The sequence below is a fragment of the Haemaphysalis longicornis genome, unplaced genomic scaffold, assembly GCF_048455015.1.
Source record: "Haemaphysalis longicornis isolate Haplotype H1 unplaced genomic scaffold, Haemaphysalis longicornis Haplotype H1 scaffold_1, whole genome shotgun sequence".
Lineage (NCBI taxonomy): Eukaryota > Metazoa > Arthropoda > Arachnida > Ixodida > Ixodidae > Haemaphysalis > Haemaphysalis longicornis.
In genome coordinates, this window is record NW_027526203.1 from 21,233,309 (window position 1) to 21,255,014 (window position 21,706).

At 50.9% G+C, this 21,706-nt stretch overlaps 1 pseudogene across 1 annotated transcript; it reads left to right on the forward strand.

Moving 5' to 3' along the window:
- The first annotated feature begins 1,216 nt into the window (after positions 1-1,216).
- Positions 1,217-16,139, forward strand: LOC144157750 (eukaryotic translation initiation factor 4E-1A pseudogene; annotated as a pseudogene). The gene is made up of 2 exons (XR_013319859.1): positions 1,217-1,402; positions 15,320-16,139. The product of XR_013319859.1 is annotated as a eukaryotic translation initiation factor 4E-1A pseudogene (transcript).
- The last annotated feature ends 5,567 nt before the right edge of the window (positions 16,140-21,706 follow it).

Sequence of the window (21,706 nt, forward strand, 5' to 3'; positions counted from 1 at the left end):
AACTGTTGTCAACTTCGTTACATTCAGGTTTAGAAAATAGGTGGCCCAAAAAGTAATGAAGCTCCGCTAACCGGGGAGCGTGAGTAGGGTATTCTGGATCAGGAAAGGGAAGCATCAGTGCGGAAAAGGGGTCGGAGGAGGCCTCGGGGAGAGGAAAGGACAGCGCGCCCAGGGAAAGGGAAGCACATGAGTCAAGGGAGGGCATGTCGGCCATTTCCGCACGTGCAGTACAAGGTGCCTTGACAGTAGAAACTATCGGAGGGGGGAATGGGGGTATTGTGGTTCGAGTGTAGAGGAAGAAGGCACCGAAGAAACGAACAGGAAGCTCCATGTGGCGATGGCCAGCGAGCGGAAGAAGCTACCGGGGGGCTGTTCAAGTGGCTCGTAAAGTTCAGCGGCAGATCCACAGAAGCCTCCTGGCGATGGCGAGCGAGCGGAACGAGCTTCGCAGGGTTAAGCGGTAATGAGCGTGGCTGCCAAGTTCAATAGAAAGGTCAAGTGAACATCGACCGAAGGTCCAAGGAAGCGTTCGCCTTCACATTCTTTGAAAGCTCTAAGCATCCACTGTAATTAATTTCGCGTCGAGGTTAGTGCTCCCAAATACTTACCTTCAAGGACTTCACAAAGAACTGCCGACTCAAGAAAGGAAAGGTTTTAACGACAACTCAAAATTTTAAACAATATGTTGCTTTCTCACAGCCTTTAAAAATCTCGACTGGCGCGTTTTTTCCCGCAGAACCACCGAGCACAGATGGTTACACGGGCAACCTTAGGCCTTCTCCAACATGGGTTGGAGTATTTTAGGTACAGTAAGGTGAAGGTAGGTGCGAAATCGTCGAGCTTTGTTCACTGTGTGCACGCTTATGAGTAGGTATGCAATTATTATTATGCACCACAGAATTGAACATAGCACAAATGACCCCGAAGTGTCCGTTACATTTTTTTTTTTTAGCGTTTGCACCCACAATTTTTCCGGTGAGCTTTTCTCTGTCTACGCACTGCTCGTGCTAAAAGAAAACGCGGCCTTTCTGCCACGCAGGTGGACTGGAGCCTCTTTTATGAAATGAAAATGAAGAAAAAGAGAGGACGCTAGCGCGACAGCGTCGGTGGCTCTGATGCTTGGGCAGTTTGCAAAAAACACGCGAAACAGCAAAAGCAAAAGAAAACAAAAGCGGCCCGAGATTCATTTTGTGGTCTCGTGCTAATGCAGTGCTGCCGACCGGTACCGCAGCCAATGGGCAGCGGACGCTTCCCATAACGCGATTGGTCCAAGCGTCGCCCGCTACGAAGCGCCGGGAATACCGTTGCGCCACCTTTCAAGCCCAGCTCGCAGTAGCGTCAGCGACTCGCGTTCCTTCACAGCGGGGTCCCGGATCTGGCAGTTCTTCTTTGCACGCCGAAGGTGAGAACTGTTGCTCGTTCTCGTTATTCGTGCTGTCGCGTGTAGAGGCCATCGCAGAACAGGCGAAAACAATCCAGGGAAGCTTGCACTTGCGCGCAAGACTTGAATGGCAGAGTTGTTGTGAGCATTCACGCGGACACATAGTTTCAGTGTCATGTTTATTTACATAATGTGGTGCTTGTACTCGTTGTCATAAACAAAGGAGACGGCGGCGTATTCGATGTAACGGCTTCTTGATCCTAATGGCTTCTAGTGAATACGGTGGGTGCGGTGACCTTTCCCAAGCTGGCTGAACTCATGCGCACGACGACATGAGGAAGAACGAGCGAGGCCCGTACGCTATGACGTGTATTTCTCGGTCCGAGCAAGTGTTGCCTCGATTACGGCGAGCGCGTAGTTTTTTTTTTTTAGGGGCGAAGCTCCTTAAGTCATGGGTCTGTCCATCTCTTGTCTCGTGGTACGTGACCACCGCATGCTTTCCGAGATGTCGCAAAGTGGGCCGCGTTGCACGCGCAAGAACTGGCTGCAACCGGCAGCGCAAACTCGGCACCGGGAGCGCGAGCTTGTCTGTGTTCGCCAACGGAGGCGCGAGCGCACGTGCACTGCGAGGGGGAGATCACGGAAGAGATCACGCCACGAACGCAGGCAGTCGTTCTCGGAGATCGAACGAGACGCAAGGACCTTTTCTCGTTTCCTCTCGTCTTGTTCGGGCACAAGTTCGCCCTAAATAAAAGTTCTTTCTTTACCGTTGTGTCCCATCCAACGTGACAAATTGTGGTAGAGGTGCGGGGTAGTCCTCGATGGCGCGGGGTCTTTCACCAGGTCTGGACCTGGGAGCATTGACTCCGAAAATAAAAGTTGATTTGTACAATGTACGCACACAGTCTTACGTCTTTCTTAATGATGTAATGGGCGAACTTTCACGGGAGAGTTACGGTTACCGATGATCTCCCCCTCTCGAGCTTCGCCCCACTTATCATCATTCATTCCGTGGATATGGCGTGATTTTTTTTGGCTGTCAGCGTTAATATGTGACATGCCAAAAAATAAAAATTCAGTTGCAAGTCAGCCCTTGTGATTGTTCTCTTTTTTTTAAGGAGTCATGAAGAGAAAATACAATTTCGTTGAATTTGAAAGAACTAGGATTCAGTATCTTACTCAGCTCCATTACAGCCACAAAAGATGTTTTTTAACAAAAAAAAAAGCAAGAAGTATTTAAAAACTTTCAAATTTTGCGCCACAGTGACGTGTTATGAGCAAGAATGACGTCATACGGGCCAAAAATAAAACATAATTTTCAGTGCGTTAACTGCACGTTAGCGTTCAAGTGATGCGGCCAAATGGAACTAGAGGCCCCATTAGACGTCCAGTCATGTGTCTTCGTGATAGGTCAGTTAGGCGGCCGCCAATCGCACAAACAAGGTTCCGTGACGTTATAGAAAAGTTGCGGGAAATTGGCTAGGGGGTCGCGACTGCTTCACACGTTTTCTTTAATATCTCCGTTATTTTTTCGAAGATTGCGATGATATTGGTATAATTGTTATCGGGACTAAGCAGTCTTTCTAATAAACCCGACTTGTATTTTGTCTTCATGGCTCCTTCAAGGGGCGAAGCACCTTAGGGGCTCGGGCTGTCGGCGTCTCATGTCGTCGTCTTATTCTCATGCGACCACGTACGGTACTATAATACCGAGACACTTGTTTCCAACGCCTCGCACTAGAACGTTAACCTCCGCGGGCAAAAACGCGTACTAAAAGAACTCACTGGGACGCTCGTTTTTCGCTCGCGCTTTCTTTCTTGCGTCGCTCCGTACTCGCTTTAACTTTAAAATTTGCAGCTTTCCGTTTCGAATTTCACTTCTCCGTGTTTGTATCATGTTCGCGTATATCAGCGCGCCGTGTGGCAAAGAGAAACGTGCCACACGGCGCCATTGTTGTGTTGTGTGTGTGTGTGTGTGTAGAGAGAGAGAGAGAGAGAGAGAGAGAGAGAGAGAGAGAGAGAGAGAGAGAGAGAGAGAGAGAGAGAGAGAGAGAGAGAGAGAGAGAGAGAGAGAGAGAGAGAGAGAGAGAGAGAGAGAGAGAGAGAGAGACATTTGCTTCGGCATCACCTGCCCTGGGTGGCAGGCTAGCAGACGCACTAGCGTACGGGCCTCAGCCTTTCTGTCTAGCCTTGCGTGCCCCACCCAGGGGCCAAGTATTCCGCAAATAAAGGTTATTATTATTATTATTATTATTGTACAAGGCAGTGTCTAGAGTGCCGTCCGACGGCTCTTTAGCTGCAGAGTTCCTCTTATAGCTCCCGCAGCGGGAGCTATATACAGGAACTCTATTTAGCTGGGCCTTGCAGTGCCGTCCGACGGCGCTGCAAGCGTATGCTAGGCTCTGATGCTACCGTACACGTGCCGTCCGGCCAGTCCGGCACTTGAGCGGCTCCTGTACAGAGCTCTCAGCACACGGCCGGCCAGCACGAAAGAAAAGAAGTTCGTTATGACGCATTAGCCAGCTCAACATCGGACGCTCGCGAGTGCTTATTAAACCGTTGTGTTAATGTATCCCTGTGAGCAAGCGAGCCGAAACCAGGGTGCAATTTGGCGACTTAATTAGCACGCGGCCTTCGCTTTTCGTCCCTTGTCGCGCGATCACATCGCAAAACCGGATAGTTATTCACGGCTGCAGAGTCCCCTGACGTAGCCGGTAACGAAAGGTTTACATTCGCATTGTCAAACGGCGGCGAGGCTTCGCCCGGTCAAATTTGGCCCGGCCCGCCAAGGCGGGCGCGTGGGCCGGCAAGCAGTGTCCCGTGCTCTTTAGTCAGTGGCTTCAGCGTACACATGTACCAATCGACAAACAGCGTGGGCCTCATCAGTGCGCAGAAACTACTTTGACTTGTCAAAGCAAGTCATATAGTTGGATGCATAGCGGGACAGCAGGCTGACTACCTCTATCGGCGAGTAGTAAACACCCATAGAGTTTCAACGTGGAGTTCGAAGGTGCCAGAACTTCTGCGTCTGTGAAAAGAAGCGAACTTTGCGGTCTAGGATACAGGTTGTAGTGTGAAAGCAAACATTTGTATTTTTTCCTGCGATAGATGTAGAAAAGTGTCTGCTTGAGTTCGTTATTTTCGACTTCGTTATTGCGTCCGATCTTGAGCTGGCTAGTGCGTCGTAAGAAACTTCTTTTCTTTCGTGTAGGTATCTTAAGACGATTGAAGCTCCAAGGCGCGGTGCTGGCCGTGTGCTGAAAGCTCCGCCGCTCAAGTGCAGGACTGCCCGGACGGCCGGACGGTACGGGAGCATGCGCTTGCAGCGCCGTCGGACGGCACTCTAGACACTGCGAACTTAGGCAATCTTTGAATACACATGCATTGCATGTTTCGCCCCTCCCCGCGTTTCCCTTTAGTGAAGATGGCCCGTTTTTTTTTGTTTTGTTTTCTTTAAAGCCACTGCGCTTGCCGAGGACTCGGCGGTCGCCGTGAGGCACGCGTGCTCACGAGCGCTCGACGTTTTCTCGCTCCTTGCAATTTTGGCCAGTCACTGCGCGTACCGGGGATGCCCGTCGGTGGCCGCTGGCCACGCGCAAACGAGCGTTCGGCATTTCTTGGTATTTTTTTTCCTTGCAACGGCGAACTTACGGCTCCGCTGTTAATAGTTACCAGGCGACGGCGTTTGAGCGCGATAGGTTCGCGAAAAAGAAACGCGTCCCGCCTCCATGAAGGCTGCTCCCCTCCATGCGTGCAAAGAATGGATAAGGGGGCGAATGAATTCACGCCGCGTCACTTCGAGGTGCGGCGCTTCTTCGATGCTTGGTTTGGGCGTAAATTTAGTCAGCGGAAGCGAGGTTGGCTGCGAACTCGCGATATTTAAGCTCCCCTCTGTGCGCTTGAGATGTGGCGAATGCATCCGTGTTCGGCGTGCGCTAGAGGTCTTCGCCTTAACCTCTGGGATCAGCGTTGTGCACGGCGTTGGCATGCTGCGTGGCGCACGTAGGCGCAGTCGCCAGCTTGATGGCTGAACTTCTTGCGCGAGTTATCGTGTGAAAACGGTAAGATGACGTGGACAGGAACCGTTTGAGCGTGCGGTTTACCGGGACCCGACTGCGCATGCGCCATTTGTTCCGTACGCGGCCTGCGTCTGTTACCGTATCCGGAGCCCGCAACCGGCTTGCGTTGCTCTGCTCTGCTCGGGTTGCGTTGCTCTGGTACGACTAGTCGTGGTGACAGTCGTCAGTCGCATACGAATCGCGTGTACCAATCGTACATGTGTCTAGCGCTTCAATCGGGCAAGGCCAAGGCCATTCCTCCACGTGAACGGCGCGCGACCATGTCGTCACCTGCGCTCGCTCTGGTGCCGTCGCCGTCACTGCAGCCCCTGCCTCACAATGCGTCCGGCCGAGCGCGATTTGATTTAGATTTGCAATGCTTTAGGGGAAACTGCGTTGTGTTGCGACCGGGCGGGGGCACCCGATCCTTTCTCCGTGGCCTCCAACATACGATGGGTAGCGTGTATGGTGCGAGCGGCCAGCCGCTGTTGCAGCCGTGAAGAAAGAGCAGTAGGATAACGTAACTGTTTACTTCATAGCGAGAGGTGAGCCGGAGCCAAAGAAACATACAATGCCCTGACGGGCGAGGTTACAATACAGGACACGAGCAGAGCGACCGCATGGATTCGCTGCTCCGACAGGAATGATTTTCAACGTTTGTGCTGCTTATATTTATGCCCAAAAAACGCCCCCAAGAGTAACGCGCCACGAAATCACAGACACACACACACACACTCTGTCCATAGTTCGTGAGTCATTCATGGGTTCGCCTCACGTGGCGTCCGAGAGGGGGGGGAGAGTGTCCTTGAAAGGTGCCGGGGTCGCGCTATCGAAGGTTTGATCGCGCCGATAGCGAAACGTCTGAGTTGGGGAGGTCAAGGCGGGACTCACCGACGCGCACGTGCCTGAAGGGTGTGGCGAACGTCATGAAGCATGCCGGGCGTGCCGCTGGCAGCCGCCGGAGGCGCGTTGCAAAGCGAGGTGACTGACCCGGCATCTCGAGACACGAAAGTACGATTCACCGACACGCGGGCGCACGTGGTCGATTCCTACGTGGTGGCTGATGCGGGAAAATACGGCGGCGTTTGGCCGATTCGTAACAGCTTCTCCGCCGGGGGTCCGAGATCCCGATGGATAAGGGTCTGCAACCGTTGTCCGGAGGGATGCTTTCGCAGTGAAGTGCTCAGCAGACGCTCGACTCCAGGCCGGGGCTGTACGACACCGTGCTGGAGCTTCACTGGGCCGATCACTGGACGAGTAGTGGCTCGCCAAGAACGTCTCTGGATTGGTCAGGCAAGCAACAGAACAACACAGCAAGACACAACCGCATCGCCGGCAAGTGCGAAGACAAATCCACACTGAAGATCTACCAGGCTTTTAGTTGCGAAAAAAAATACGCTAATAACTAACTACACTAGTTATATTTTTAGCCCAGCAGTACTTTAGACAAGTGCACAAACCTGAAAGGTGATATTTCGCGTGATTGAAAATGTCGCACACACACACAAAAAAAAAAAACGTAATCGTAAAGGGCGAAACCTGCTTCAGGAAAACAAAGAAATTTGAGAAAGTCAGGCGTCTACAGGCCACTTCTCGCGCCGAGAGCTGCGATTTGAGCTCTCGTCAATGCCCTGAGTTTTTCCCTTTCGGTGCAGCCGTTCTCTCAACGCTGCTGTGACCGCATGAAATGACACCGGTCGTCCTGTTCGACAAAGGTCGAGCGCGCGGAGGATCGAGCGGGATTTTCCCCCGTTCGTACGTTATGCGCGCACTGCTTCTAGGCGGCGTTCCCTCGGCGCGATGCGAGCTCACGGCTTTGCTCGCACTGAAACACGCGCCACAATTACGCGCTGAAGTCTTTGCTACCTCCTCGTTGCTCGCCTTTTTACGAACGCGTTCGGCAAGCAAACGCCGGAACGCGTTTGCGTTCTCTCCTCTAGGCTGGTCGGTTCCCAGCTTCAGCTGGGAGTGAAACGGGCACGACGAGCTCTTTAGACACCTTGCAGGTCCCAAAAGTCACTACCTCGTCGTCCCTCGCGCTTTCAACGACAACCTCGGCACGCGAAGACCGAAGCGTGTTTCCGTTCTCCTTTCTCACGGCCCGAACTACACTACACCTAGGCTGCCCTGTCTCAAAAGACGGCTCAGTTGCCCGCGAACTGCGCGCGTTCGGGTCGACAGCCGTTTTCAAGGCCTCCCGTGATATAGCGCACTTTGAACATGGCGACGAAACATCTCCACTCACCGTAGGGGCCTTACACCATGGAGGAAGAAATACTAGTTTTCCCTTCTTACAACTGGCAGCGAAATGTCCCGTCTCGCCGCAGTTGTAACACGCAGCCTGTCTGCGCGCTCCGAAACCTTTCTTTCTGCGCTGCTCCTCAGCGTCTGCTGCTCTCTGTTCCTTATCGTGGCCAGTTTCTCTATCCACGACAACCACTTCCCTTGCTCCACCGTCTACCTGGGAAGCTCTGCCTTTCGGCCCCGACTTATCAGGCCTCGGCCTGAACTCTTTTTGACCGTCTTTCGGCCCCTGCGTACCTCGACGTGCGACGAACTCGTCAGCTAGCTGAGCTGCCTGATCCAGTTTTTACCCCTGGCCTATCTTGCACCCAGAGTCTCAGGTTCTCCGGTAGTCGGCGGTAAAACTGCTCAAGACCGAAGCACTCAACTACTTTGTCGTGCTCTCCGAAAGGTTCTGCCTCTTTGAGCCACTGTACTTACGCAGGAGGCTCGACTTGACTTTTTGGTAGTCCTCCGCCTCCTCCTTTGGCAAGCGGGCCATCACGTCGGATGCCTCACCTGGCAAAAGCGTAAGTAGCTTTTGCGGCCATGAGTCTCGGCTAAACTGGGCCCTCTCACAAGTACGCTCGAATTTGACCAAAAAAAGGCCGATGTCTTCTCCTACCTCGTAGGGTCGCATTAGGTCACACATTCGCAACGTAGGTCGCTCAGTAGCCGCAGACTGCACGCTGCTGCCGCTCTGACGTCTAGGTTGAGATGTCTCGATGTCAAGACGTTTCATTTCCAGCTCATGCTGGCGCTCCCGTTCTCGTTCCTGTTTCTTCTCCTCGCGTTCCTCACGCTGGCGCTCGGCCTCTGCCTCTGCAGCCTGACGTTTAGCGGTCTCCCTGTCATTGATCGTCTCAATGCACTCAGACAGCTCGTCATCGTCAGCCCCAACAGCGAGTATAGCCTGTATCAGCTCTGGCTTTCTCAGCGCGTCCGTAACATCCAAGCGCAACTCTTTTGCAAGCTCCAACAACTGCGGTTTTTTCAACGCTCTCAAATTCATGGCCGGTCTAGAGTACTGCTTTCCCACTGCTCCAAAAAATGTTTTGCGCGAATAACCCACGCGACAAAAACACACGCCCTACCAGCTATCCTCAGAAGCCTGGTAAAACTCAGTGAAGAAAAGTCCCGCACTCACCCTTGACCGCCGTGAATTCTGCGAAGTCCGAAGCCGCCTTGACGTCCGTGGTGTTGGGTCTCGCACCGCTGGCTCCAGGTGTCACGAAGTTGTCATCCGACCGCTGCCAACCAGTTGTTGCGACCGGGCGGGGGCACCCGATCCTTTCTCCGTGGCCTCCAACATACGATGGGTAGCGTGTATGGTGCGAGCGGCCAGCCGCTGTTGTAGCCGTGAAGAAGTCCAGAGCAGTAGGATAACGTAACTGTTTACTTCATAGCGAGAGGTGAGCCGAAGCCAAAGAAACATACAATGCCCTGACGGGCGAGGTTATAATACAGGACACGAGCAGAGCGACCGCATGGATTCGCTGCTCCGACAGGAATGATTTTCAGCGTTTGTGCTGCTTCTATTTATACCCAAAAAACGCCCCCAAGAGTAACACGCCACGAAATCACAGACACACACACAATCTGTCCATAGTTCGTGAGTCATTCATGGGTTCGCCTCACGTGGCGTCCGAGAGGGGGGGGGGGGAGAGAGTGTCCTTGAAAGGTGCCGGGGCCGCGCTATCGAAGGTTTGATCGCACCGATAGCGAGACGTCTGAGTTGGGGAGGTCAAGGCGGGACTCACCGACGCGCAGGTGCCTGAAGGGTGTGGCGAACGTCATGAAGCATGCCTGGGCGTGCCGCTGGCAGCCGCCGGAGGCGCGTTGCAAAGCGAGGTGCCTGACCCGGCATGTCGAGACACGAAAGTACGATTCACCGACACGCGGGCGCACGTGGTCGATTCCCACGTGGTGGCTGATGCGGGAAAATACGGCGGCGTTTGGCCGATTCGTAACAGTTGTTTATTTACGTATTTTTAGCGCGTGGATTTTTGTAACAACTCGGCTAATCAGCCGTCACACGGAACGAACGGTACGACGCTACGGAGTGCTAAAACACGTTTTCCGTCTCACTACACGGAAAGAACCCGGTACGTGCGCGCGCATGCGCAGTCGGGTCCCGGGAAACCCGGTAGCAACGTAACGAACGGAACGGCCGGAGCATACGTACTGCTAAAAGTCTTTTGTTGCCAACCGCGTTGTCCCCGCGGAGGTTCGGCGAATAGCGTACATTCCCCCGTGGAAATGGAAAGAGCATTTCTAGCAAGAAATCATAATTTCCAGCTTCATTTCTGACTTTAGATTCTAGATGGAATCGACAACTTTCTAACAAGAAAAATTCTTTGTCTAGAAACGATTATTTCCAGCTTGCAGTTTTTTTCCTTCTAGCTGGACTCACAAATACTAGCTAGAAGTAAATCTCAATCCAGCTAGAAATGAACTAGAAACTGAATTTCTAGCTAGAAATTTGCCTTTTCTAGCTAGAATATTTCTAGAAGAAATTTCTGGTTCAATAATCCAGCTAGAAAAAAAGTTTCCCCTACAGTCGTCACCCGCGTCGACGCACTATGCAAACATCCGCCTCGCGAGGGGCACGATCAAATGCAGAGCATTTCCGCGGGGTGCGCGCCTGCAAGTCGTATGGATTACGTATTGGTTGTTGTTGTTGTAATTGTTGTCTTCCAGCGCAGACATTGTCGATGAAGTCGATGGTGAAACGTGCCGTGAACCCCCTGCCGCGGCTATGACGCAACACAATCCACTTTAATCCAATCCAAATCCAAACCAATCGAATCCAATCCAATGCCCGTCGCGAGAGAGTGTTATAGCGCCGAAATCGCGCCACCACACGAACGCGTGACGTTGACGTCACGATCACGCCACAGATGTTAGCGACCGGAGAGCGCACGAACGACATATGTGGTTAAAGCGCGAACCGACCGCGGCGAGAGAGCGCGATGCGAGCGCCCCCACCTGTTCTTGCGCGCGAACCGAACGCGGCGAGAGAGGGTGTTGCGAGCGCAGAGAAGGCGAGGAGGATGCGGGGGAGAGGGCGCACCTGTGGCCGACGGCTGAATGAGTCAAGGATATAATGCGCGTTCGTAACCTTCTACTCTGTGTCGGCTTTGTGGCGCGCGCGAGCGGTGCTCTACCATTGAGCTAGTTCCGCGGCGACAAGCTGCACACAGAAACACTACCGGTTAAAACGTGGATGCAAAGCAAGGATATTTATCTGCCATGGGGTGGCGATTGCTTCTTGTGCAAGAAGCCCGAAAGTGTAGAACACGTTTTCTTGGATTGTTGGGATGCCGTCTTTTTTTGGGACGTCCTCCAACGAACTCTTAAAAAAGACCTTCCTCTAACATCCCACGGCATTCGGTACTTATCTGTCATGCCTGAAACTGTACCGTATGACTTGTTTTTTCTCCTGGGGCTGCACGGAATCTGGAGGAGCCGCATGGCTGTTAGGAATGCGGATGTTGATGCACGTTCAGTGTGCTCCTATTTCGTGGAAAATATTTGTAGATTACGCGAAGTTTTCGTTAAGCAAGGTTGTGACGATGACTTGCTGTCAGTAATGCACGAACTTACTGTAATGAAAGTGCACAAATAGCTGCCAGCTGAAAGTATGGCAGTGATGTTTGAGACAATCAACCGTCTTGGTTGACCTCTCCTTTATTTCTTTGTAAGTGTTATGCCTTGGGCAATAAAGAAAAAAAAAAAAGCTTTGCGGCGCAGTGGTTAGAGCGACGTGCACCTTGCGTTCCGCCCGCAGAGTCGTAGGATCGAAACCTGGCGCCGGTAAGTATTATTTCTTTATATAGTGTAGGGCGAGCGATGCGGACTACGGACGCCAACGCGGGTGACATCGTGAGTCATATATTTTCACCTGGGTTTGCTTCAGCGGCGCCGCGCTAATTTCGGATTTGCTTATTACGCGGACAAAACCCTCTACTTCGGAAGTGTCGTGGAACGGCTGAGATTTCCAAATGCGCAAGTACGTGCGCTGCCCGTGTGTGCAACCGCCTGTTTGCCTGATTTTAATGTACGTGTGGCAAGGCAAGCGGAACAAAACTTATTTTAAGCTATTATGAAGCTCATTAACTGCCTGCCAGTTTTTTCGGTGGTTTTGCCGCAACTCTCTCATAACATGTCAGTGCGATTTCGAGCTTGAATATTCGGGATTTTTCACTTCCCCTAAACCGACTGATCGACGACTGATATCGGTCGTCGATCGTATTTTACGTACTGAGAAAACAGTTCATGTGTGTCCTTGATCAAGACAGTTGCCGCCGGTTCTAGCACGTGTTAACGCGTTCCACTTTAGGAGAAATGTGAAAGCCTGCCGGCAAAACGAACCTGGCCCGCCAGTCATGCATGAGGAAGACGACGATATATAGGTGCATATGACGATGACTACTACCACTGTGAAAAGCGACGACGGAACATGTGAATAAACAATTTCAAATAGTGGTATGCCCTTTAGTGCTTACATAGAAAGGCATCCTCCAGCTTCGCTATGGTTCGAGCGTTGTGCGACTTACTGCAAGCTTCCCCAATTTTTTTTTTCGCACTCGAGGTCTCATTACAAACGCAAATAGGGATGTTCGCGAAAAGGGCTCTTGCACGACTACTTGTACCCGTGTTGACGTAACTAAAACAAATCTTGAAAGTAAGTGCGCCGCGCTGCCCCAGCGTGCCTAGCGGATCGGATTCAAGCCTATAGATGACATGGGCTTCGTTTTAGTTGGTTTTTAGGAGCCATATGAGTATCTTGCCATCTCGTACTCTCTGTCGACGCAAGGAATCATTGGGAGGGGCGTAGTTTCTACATTTCTGCAAGCCTTCTTATTCAAGTGAAAGCCTTGCGTGATGCATCAAATGCGAAAAGGGACCGTCGTCCTCGCCGGTGTCACCACGACTGGCACGAAGAGACACAAGATCTCACCAACGCGAATTGCACCGTGGAGGAGTGTGTTGGGGCGCTGGCCTGGCGCCATTGTGGGGCTTTCACATTTTTAAGCAGTCTTAAGTGTCTGTGTCGAATTTGTCTCTGTATGTCTGTGTCGAATATGTAGGGGAAAATTTTGCCCATAAATTTTTCCTAGAGCAACAGAACAGAGAACGAAAAGTTGCAGTTAGAAGGTCGACGTTAGACGGCAGATGCCAAGTCGAGGCGCAGCTCGCCACCCGTCCCTTGCTGATGCTCTGCTCGTGTGCCTTCTTGGCATGTCTCTGCTGGGCGCTTGTACACACTGCAAAATGGAGTGTGCAGCTAGTGCGAAGCGGAAGGAGGGGAAGGAATGCAAATGACGGTGACGGAATGATGACACCGGTTGGACTGCAAAGGGAGCGAGAGGCAGCCAGCCGATGTCACTGTTCAAGCGAGTAATGAGCTCATGTGGCCACTGTGATGGTTAGTGTGCAAACTACGATTGGCACCGTGAACGAGACAAGGACGAGAAACGCTGTGTGGCGAACTTCCGAGGACGGTGCAAAGAAGTTTTGCCCAATGCATGATGCGTCTTTCAGACTTCAAATTGTGCACAAAAATTTAGGTTAAAGAAATTCCACGATTTCGGTATTCAAATTTGCTCCAGAAATTTGTGTGTGTATCATGCCATCACCTGGCAAATCCCCATGGGGAATTAATAAGTTACAGTGATTTGCTGTACTGTATTTGCTTAGTTTAAATAGAACGTAAGCTAGAAATTGCTCTTCGCTCGATACATGTTTGTAAATTTTGTTGTTTTGGTATTGGAAGCGGATCTGGAGTGCAGATGGATGTTTCGCTAACACGAACTTCTCGCACAAAGCATTTCGAGTGAAGTTGTGTTGACCAGCGAAAGTAAACACTCATATGGAGATTTTTTCCACTGCCATTTTCCACTGCATTACACATGAGGCATGTTGGGCGTGCTCTGAGTGTTCTGGGAGGCCACGGAGGGTTAACATTCACAACTTCAATGCAGCCGACTCTTGACAGCCTAATAGTGCTAATAGTACGTAGAAAGTATGTTGGAATATTCTGCAACCAAGTATACTTACCGGTAGGTTCACGGTGCTCGACTATTAATAGCGTATACAAATAATATTCTGTTGGTGCGGAATATCAGAACAACGGTATTGAGTTTTCTCACTGTAGCTAGTTCAGTTAGCATTCCAGCAACGGTGAAATGGCGATGTGCTGTTTTTCATTATTGATAGGAAGGTATATATTCTCCAAACATTTTTATTGATCTGCTTAATTGTATTAACAGCAAACCATGTTTTTATCTTGTGTGCAAAAAAAATTCCCCCACACTTCCCCGAAGGGGAGCATGAGGAAGTGCGAATGCACGGGTGATGCTATGAGGGGGAGTTTGTTGAAATTTGGTGGCATTTGCCCGTTAGTTACATTAACACCCCCGCGTGATCACGTTCGGGCCGCGACAGCCTCGCCTTTAAACCCTCGCGCAGCGCGACGGCAGGCGAACGAAGCGGGAGAGAAGGCGAGAGCGCGCAATGGCAGGCGAGTGAAAGGGGAGAGGAGGCGAGAACGCGCAACGGCAGGCGAGCGAAGGGGGAGAGGGAGGCGAGAACGCGCAAACGGCAGGCGAGCGAAGGGGAGAGGGAGGCGAGAGCGCGCAAACGGCAGGCGAGCGAAGGGGAGAGGAGGCGAGAGCGCGTGACGTCACGGCGAGCGGAAGGAGAGAGGAGGCGAGAGCGCGCGACGTCACGTGGCGTACTACGTCATGGCGCCGTTGCTACGCACGCTCTCCCCTCCGCTCCGCGCCGTTGCTAAGGGCGAGGAGACGCGCGCGAGATAACACCTGCGGCTGAAGACGGACGGCGGCAGAAGCGTGACTCAGGGTAGCGTAAGAAGTGCATTCGCACTTAATAGGCACATTGATGGCCCTTTTCGGTGCCACATTCATCCGCAAGATTGATTGATTGTAGGGTTTAACGCGCCGACGCAACGCAGGCGATGAGGCGCGCCGTAGTGGAGGGCTCCGGATTAATTTTGACCACCTGGGGATCTTTAACGTGCGCCGAAATCTCGAACACACGGGCGTTTTTGCTTTTCGCCTCCATCAGAAAAGCGGCCGCCGCGGCCGGGAATCGAACCCGCGACCTTGTGCTCAGCAGCGCAACGCCTTAGCCACTAAGCCACCGCGGCGGGTTCATCCGCAAGAGACCAGGCTTTTGCATTCAACCAGTCAACGGGCTGCTCAATAGCCCTAATGTAGCAGAAGCAATCAAGATACATGTAATGACTTAACATGATTCTCAAAGCCAGTATTCCAGTATGGAACTGCGGGTGCTAGCCTAGAGGGTGAGAAAATCCGATGGAATTAAAAAAGAAGCGCCCATGTATCCCTTCACACACACCGTGGCGCTGGAATTTTTATGAACCCGGCACACGTCTTTTCCCGGGTAGGAGCAAGTGTAACTCGTGGATCTGTTGTGAAACGTGCCAAGTATCTTTGTGGAAGTCCTTGCGGAGCTTTATGCACCAAGTATACTGCCTTACCATTTCCTTTGCCATTGATACTGCGGAAATGTTCGACAATTTTTTCCTGACTTCTTTTCCAATTTACAGCGAGCACAGATCTCACACGATGCTGCAGGAAGGAGCAGAGGCGGGGGAGAAGCAGCCACTCGAGCCTCCAAAAGAACTGGAGGCACCAGCAGCCACAAAGGTCGCGCGGCACGAGCTCCTGGGTGCAGAAGGCATGAACAAGCAACCGGATGAGATTGCAATGGCTGAAGCGAAGGATAACCCCAGGGCATCAGGTGCAACTTCCGGAGCAGGTGCCCCGGCAAAGCCGGGCGTGTCCAGTGTAGTCGGGCAAGGGTCGTCCAATCTGGGGTACCGGTGGAGCTTGTGGTTCCACCGGAATGACGAGCGCCGGAGCTGGGAGGACAACCTGATGGAGGTGACCTCGTTCCAGACCCTGGAGGACTTCTGGACCCTGCACAACCACATCGAGCGGGCCAGCAACCTGCACCAGGGCTGCGCCTACGCCCTGTTCCGCTACGGCATCGAGCCGTCGATGGGTGGCCCCCGGAACCGTAACGGCGGCCAGTGGATCTTCACCGTGGAGCGCGGCCGGAGGGACTTAGACAGCACCTGGCTTCAGGTCCTGCTGTGCCTTGTCACCGACAAGTTCGGCGAGCACAGCGCAGACGTATGCGGAGCCGTGGTCCAGGTGCGCTCAGAGGATGATGTGATCGCCGTCTGGACGACCAACAAACGCCACGAAGTTGCGAACATAGCGGTGGGCCGCACGCTCGAGGAGAAGCTCATGCTGCTCCCAGGCGAAGTGATCACTTACCGTTCCCATGCCGACATCACCCAGCCGGAGAGCGGCGATCATAGCATGGCCAAGTACGAGGCTTGCTGCTGCTCGTGTCCTTGAAATAAAGTAACCGGTGCACTATGACTCTGCTTACGTGCTTTGCAGGCCTGTCAATACTTACTAACAACAATTCTACTGCTACATCCATTTGTGTATGCTTTTTTGCTTTCATTGCTGCATCTTACAGCGCTAATTACTTCAACACGAAGACTGGCACGTTCCATAACTTCCCTAGAACCTATGTTCGGGGCAGCTGGTGTGCACCTGTCCTAATCACGTGCCATCACAATCAGGTGTAAAGGGGCACATACTATTCTACCACTTGTACTTCGCAAAGTGGCACTTGCCTATAGCTTGTTATGGAGGGTTCTGCCATGATGGGTACCAACTAGCCCAGGTGTACGCTTTGATGTAGTATGGACTACATAAAGGCATAGACTTGAGCTAGTTGGTGCAGTTTATACAAAAGGAAAACATTGCAGACATGAAAAGCTGGAAAAGAAGGTTGACAAATGCAATGCGGGCTAGCAAGCGGAGGAATTTTTTGAAGGAAGAAATATATAGTAGCTCTACAAATGTGAACTGCGAGTGAGTGAACAAAAGACCCCCCCCCCTTCCCCCCCTTGAAAAGGAGCATAAGAAATAAACCTGGGGAATGGAAATTGATGTTCAGATTAGAAGAAACGTGTGGTGAAATGGCCTGCCTGTGGCTCAATTATTATTTGCAGTAAAATTATTGAGCTGTGCAGCGGTGATGTTTGACACTTTTTCCTCTGCTCAAGGCATTCAAGTCAGGCTGCTATGAGGATAGGTGAGGTAGTAAAGCTGTACCTATTCTTGAGGTGTGATGGCATCGCTTACCTGTGATAACAATGCCACATTGTGCAAGTGACCTATAGAATGGGCATGAACCCCAACTACTGGTGCGAAGGATGATCGAGAGCCAAACAGGCATGCATTGTGGATGGAATACAGGGGCACAAGCATCACCTCGATCATGTAGGACAGTTATTTGCCCGGCACACCACATGCCCCTGGGCAGCCGTAGTGGTTGTATATTTGCATGGAGGTGAAAGGCTGGGGTGCCTCACCCCCCCTCCCCCCCCCATAATTTGCCTAGCATTAAACAAACCAGGGTGTCTACAAAGTTGACATTTTCATATTCCCCGAGTTTTCCAGGTTTTCCCCGACTCTTTTAGATAAATTCCCTGAGTGACACAGAACTCTGTTTTACATCAACACGGGCTGACACCACTTCACCAGTTGCTGTCACCCTTTTAGATTCGAAAATGTAGCACCATAAAATATGACAAAGTTTGAATGCTAACCAGTAATTTTTTTCTTATTGAAAAAGAAAACATACAGAGTGGTACTATACACAGTGAATGAAATACCGAAAAAAAAAGGTAAAACCGTACTGCCATATCCCAAGTAACACAGAACATTAGAATAACGTTATCTGGAAGTTGCGAAAGTTTAAATAACGTTAAATGTTACGTGGCAATGTTTATGTAACGTTTAAAAAAAACATTCAATGTTTATGTTATGTTAGAAACGTTATTTTTATGTTGAAAACAAACAGGTATGTTAACGTTTTGTTCCCAACGTTTATTTAACGTTTAGGAAACAACTTAAAACCAATGTTAGAAATGCTAATGTTATCACAACGCTTATGACTCAACATTAAAATAATGTAAATATACAAACATTATAACAACGTTCAGGGCATGTTCAGGAAACAACTTATGACCAATGTTAGAAATGGTAACGTTATTACAATGCTCAGGACTCAACATTAAAGTAACGTAAAAATTCAAACATTTTAATAACGTTCAGAGCATGTTCACGCCAGAACATTAATGGGATGTAAAAATGTAAACATTATTATAATGTTAGGAAGCAACCGCACAGCAACGTTATAGGAAACACCTTTATTGCAACATTATTACAATGTTGAAGGCATAACGTTGAAGTAACTTTAGAAATTTAACGTTATTAAAATGCTCGAGGTAATACTGTCAGGTAACATAATAAATCTGAACATAAGCATAACATTTAAAGGGGCACTGGCACAAAAATTTAGCATCTTGTTTTTTTCGTTGCGATAAGTAGCTAGTGACCTACTTATAACCTGTAGAAACCTCATTTGCTTCAGCGTGCGACGGTTGTTTTATTAGAGGGATTTTAAATGCGGCCAGTCGCAGTTTCGGTTTCAGCGAGTGCCGCGAAACGATGGATTTTGTGGATTTTGTGTGAACAAAGCTGACCACGTGACCGTCGGAGGGATATCACAGAGCAGAGCCGCCGTAGCACTGTCGAATCCGCATCGACGGCAGTTTCTGCGAATGCCCCCACGTACTGATCTCGTGAGGCGCTTAATTAAAAAGCGACCGTGGATGTGACGCAGGCGCTGCGAGTGCAAATGCTACCGCGGCTAAAGACGACGCGCGACGCTCGGGACGGTGGGTGGCAATACGCGCGCTGGGAGCAGCCGGCCGGTCTGCCTACACGTCCGCCTACAGATGTGTTCGGCTCAGCACTGCGGCGGATATTCGAGTGCCGCTCTCGTAAGCGGTGCAGATGACAATTTTTAATGCAACCCGCCATCGCATCATTAACTCCTTTCTCATGTGCGCCACTATGGTCGGGACTTGGGGACAATTTCGTGCAGCGGTAACAACCTATCACTCGAGCTACCTGCGCCGGCCTGGGCCACTTCGCGGCCGTGGCCGCCGCCTGCACAGCGACCGTGCGGCTAGCTCAGTGAGCTTTTCGTGCCTGCGGCGCGTTTTCGCATAGAAACAGTGCCTGGAATCGCTGTAAAACTTTGGTCGCGGCCAGCTGCCCGATGAGCTTACGAAATCACGGCGCCTCCGCCGCCAACGATCGGGTCGTTCGTTCTCGAGAGCAGAAGCTCCGCCCTCCGGCCCTCCGATTGGAGCGGCGAGCCGGGCGAGCCCGCGTAAAACGCCGGTAGTGCGGAAGCGGCAAACACAAACTCGTGACGTGTTTGGATGTTGTTTATTTACAATTGCGCGTGGTCCTCTGCTGGCTGCTCGGTTGCGTTTCGCACACTTCAAAATTGATTTTAAATATGTTCTAGGCTGTATTCGCCGCTGATATTTTGCAGATGATGTATATGTGTTCCCACCAATCTATCTCCGACGTTATCTCGCCTTCAAAATTTTGTGTCAGTGCCCCTTTAAGTTACAACGGCAGAGTAATGTTATGCTTGAAGCATTAAAGAAATGTTCAAACTAATCGCACAATACGACAACTGACTTTTTACCAAAGTCCTCAGGGGTACAGGGGGTCAAAACACGCCCTCCCCTTGCAATTTCTCGTGAGGGAGGTGGGACGGAGGGTGTGGGGGGGGGGGGGGGGTCATCTAGGACGGGTATTTCGTGTAAACATGAATCGCACACGCCAGATAACGCTTCCAGGCTCCAGCGAGTAACGCTCGGTTCTTCTGGCTCCCTCTTCATCATTTTGACATACTAAAAGGATGAGGATATTTCGGGTTATTTCCTTATTTAACATATATGGAACTTTGCATCTCGTGCCGTCGGCGTGTCGCCACCGATTCTGCTATCTCTGGCGTGTCTTGCGCAGCCAACTTCCGGCTCGTTTGAGCAGCTCTGGCAGCTTGGGCCAACAATTCCAAATTGCATAGCTGACAGACCACTGGAAGCCACATGCTCGTTCAGCCAATCACGTATATATTTTTTTGTACCAAAGAGGCCACCTTTTTATCTTCTTTTCCGCGATCGACGCGTGCCTCTCTCAGCTTTTCGTTTTAATCTTTTCCGCAGCCTTCACGCAACCTCCGTTACCTCCCGTCACAGCTCCTAAAGCATGCGTTGCGCCATGGAAACTAGGTTCGATGAAGTATCACAAGCCTTGGTCGATGACTGGAGAGACAATTAAGGAGGACAGATGTCTGTTTGGGCCCCTGACATTAGAAAGATCAGAGCTCCATCAATGTGCAGGGAAAGGCAGCTGTTTGAAATTGTTCCGAATGCGTAAATGTGCCGCGCTTCTTGTGTCCGAACCCCTTCCACTTCTTCAACTAGCGAGCCCTGGCGTAACTTATATGTCATGACCTGAAATAAGGTCCCCGCTTGTTACATTGTTAAATTGGTTGAAAGAGTGTACACAATCACCTAGCTATCTCGAATTAGGCTTGAAATAAAGAAAAAGGACGCTCTAGGCAAATGAAACAAACTATCTGTTCTTAGCAGACATCGTGACGAAGAGACAGAAGCGGGAAGGGAGGCACCCCCCCCCCTCCCCCACGGTATAAAATCCTGGCTACGAGTGCTTGACTGCAGTTTGACACCGGAGATGTGCTGAGACAACGGTTGTAAGTGTGTATGCGCGCGTGTTTATTTTGTGTTATGAGCCCAGCCGCCAGCATGGAGCGCTTATGGTCACTAGATCCAACAGGTCATTAGATCCAACGAGTCAGGAGATCCACTAGGTCACGTGATGCCCGAGTCAGAAGATCCAACGGGTCAAGAGATCCAACCGTGTCACTAGATCCAACGCGTCAATAGATCCAACGCGTCACTAGATCCAACCGAGTCACTAGATCCAACGCGTCAATAGATCCAAAGCGTCACTAGATCCAACCGAGTCACTAGATCCAACGAGACTTTACATCCAACGAGAAAACCTGCACTGCCCAACTTTCTTGGGGTTCAAATCAATACAACATGATAGCGGAGCCATCTTTAATACACAATTACTGTAGAAATCGTTTCGAAGAAATTGAGTGCCCTTATAATTATTAAAAATGAACATGAAAAAATCTAATTCATTGCAACTCCACTATGTAGCTGTGCGGTACCTAACTGTGCGTGTAATGGTATGTTTATGCACCGAAAAGGCCTTCTAAAAATGCCGCCAAAACAAGGGTGTTATTCTATTTTCTTTTTTTGTTGTTGTTGTTTTTGTTGTTGTATAGCAAATTTTGGATTCTGGATCCCGATGGCCGTTCTCCCCAAGGGTCAGCGACTTGTCCCTCGACGAATTTCTCTCGGGAAGTGAGGCACAGGTTTCTTTTTTTTTTCTCTTTGCGGCCCGTACCCTCTGGGAAAGTTCAGCAAAGAATGCAACCCAGAGTGGGCATGTAGGGTGGCGTGTGTTGATAACTTCCCACTTCACGGCCTCAATAAAATGTTTTTTACTCACTTACACTCAACTATCGACAGGAGTTCACAACCCTAGACAGAAAAGTGAGGCGGGGACGTAGCGTAATAAAGTTCTTGGAAGACGGGCTACAACGAAGAACGCGGGCCCCCCTTTTCTGTGTTTTCGGCCGGCTGCTTAGGGAGCGGCTATAATCTGCACGTTTTCTTTTTTTTTTTCTCTTTGGACTCCTCCTGGTGGGTTCCTAGGTGCATACAATAATGGCTTTCTAAGAAAAGGGGCGAAGACGCTTGAGCTTGAGACTGACCATGCTCCAGCACATGGCTGCCAGTGAGGGGGTTACGAAAATGAAAAAAAAAAAAGGGGGGGGGGGGGCGCTTCGAACACGCCAGATTAGTCACGAGAACGTTCGCCTGCTACCGTAACATTCATGTGAAAGGTGCGGGTGACGGGTCAGTGCGGGAGCGGCAGCAGGA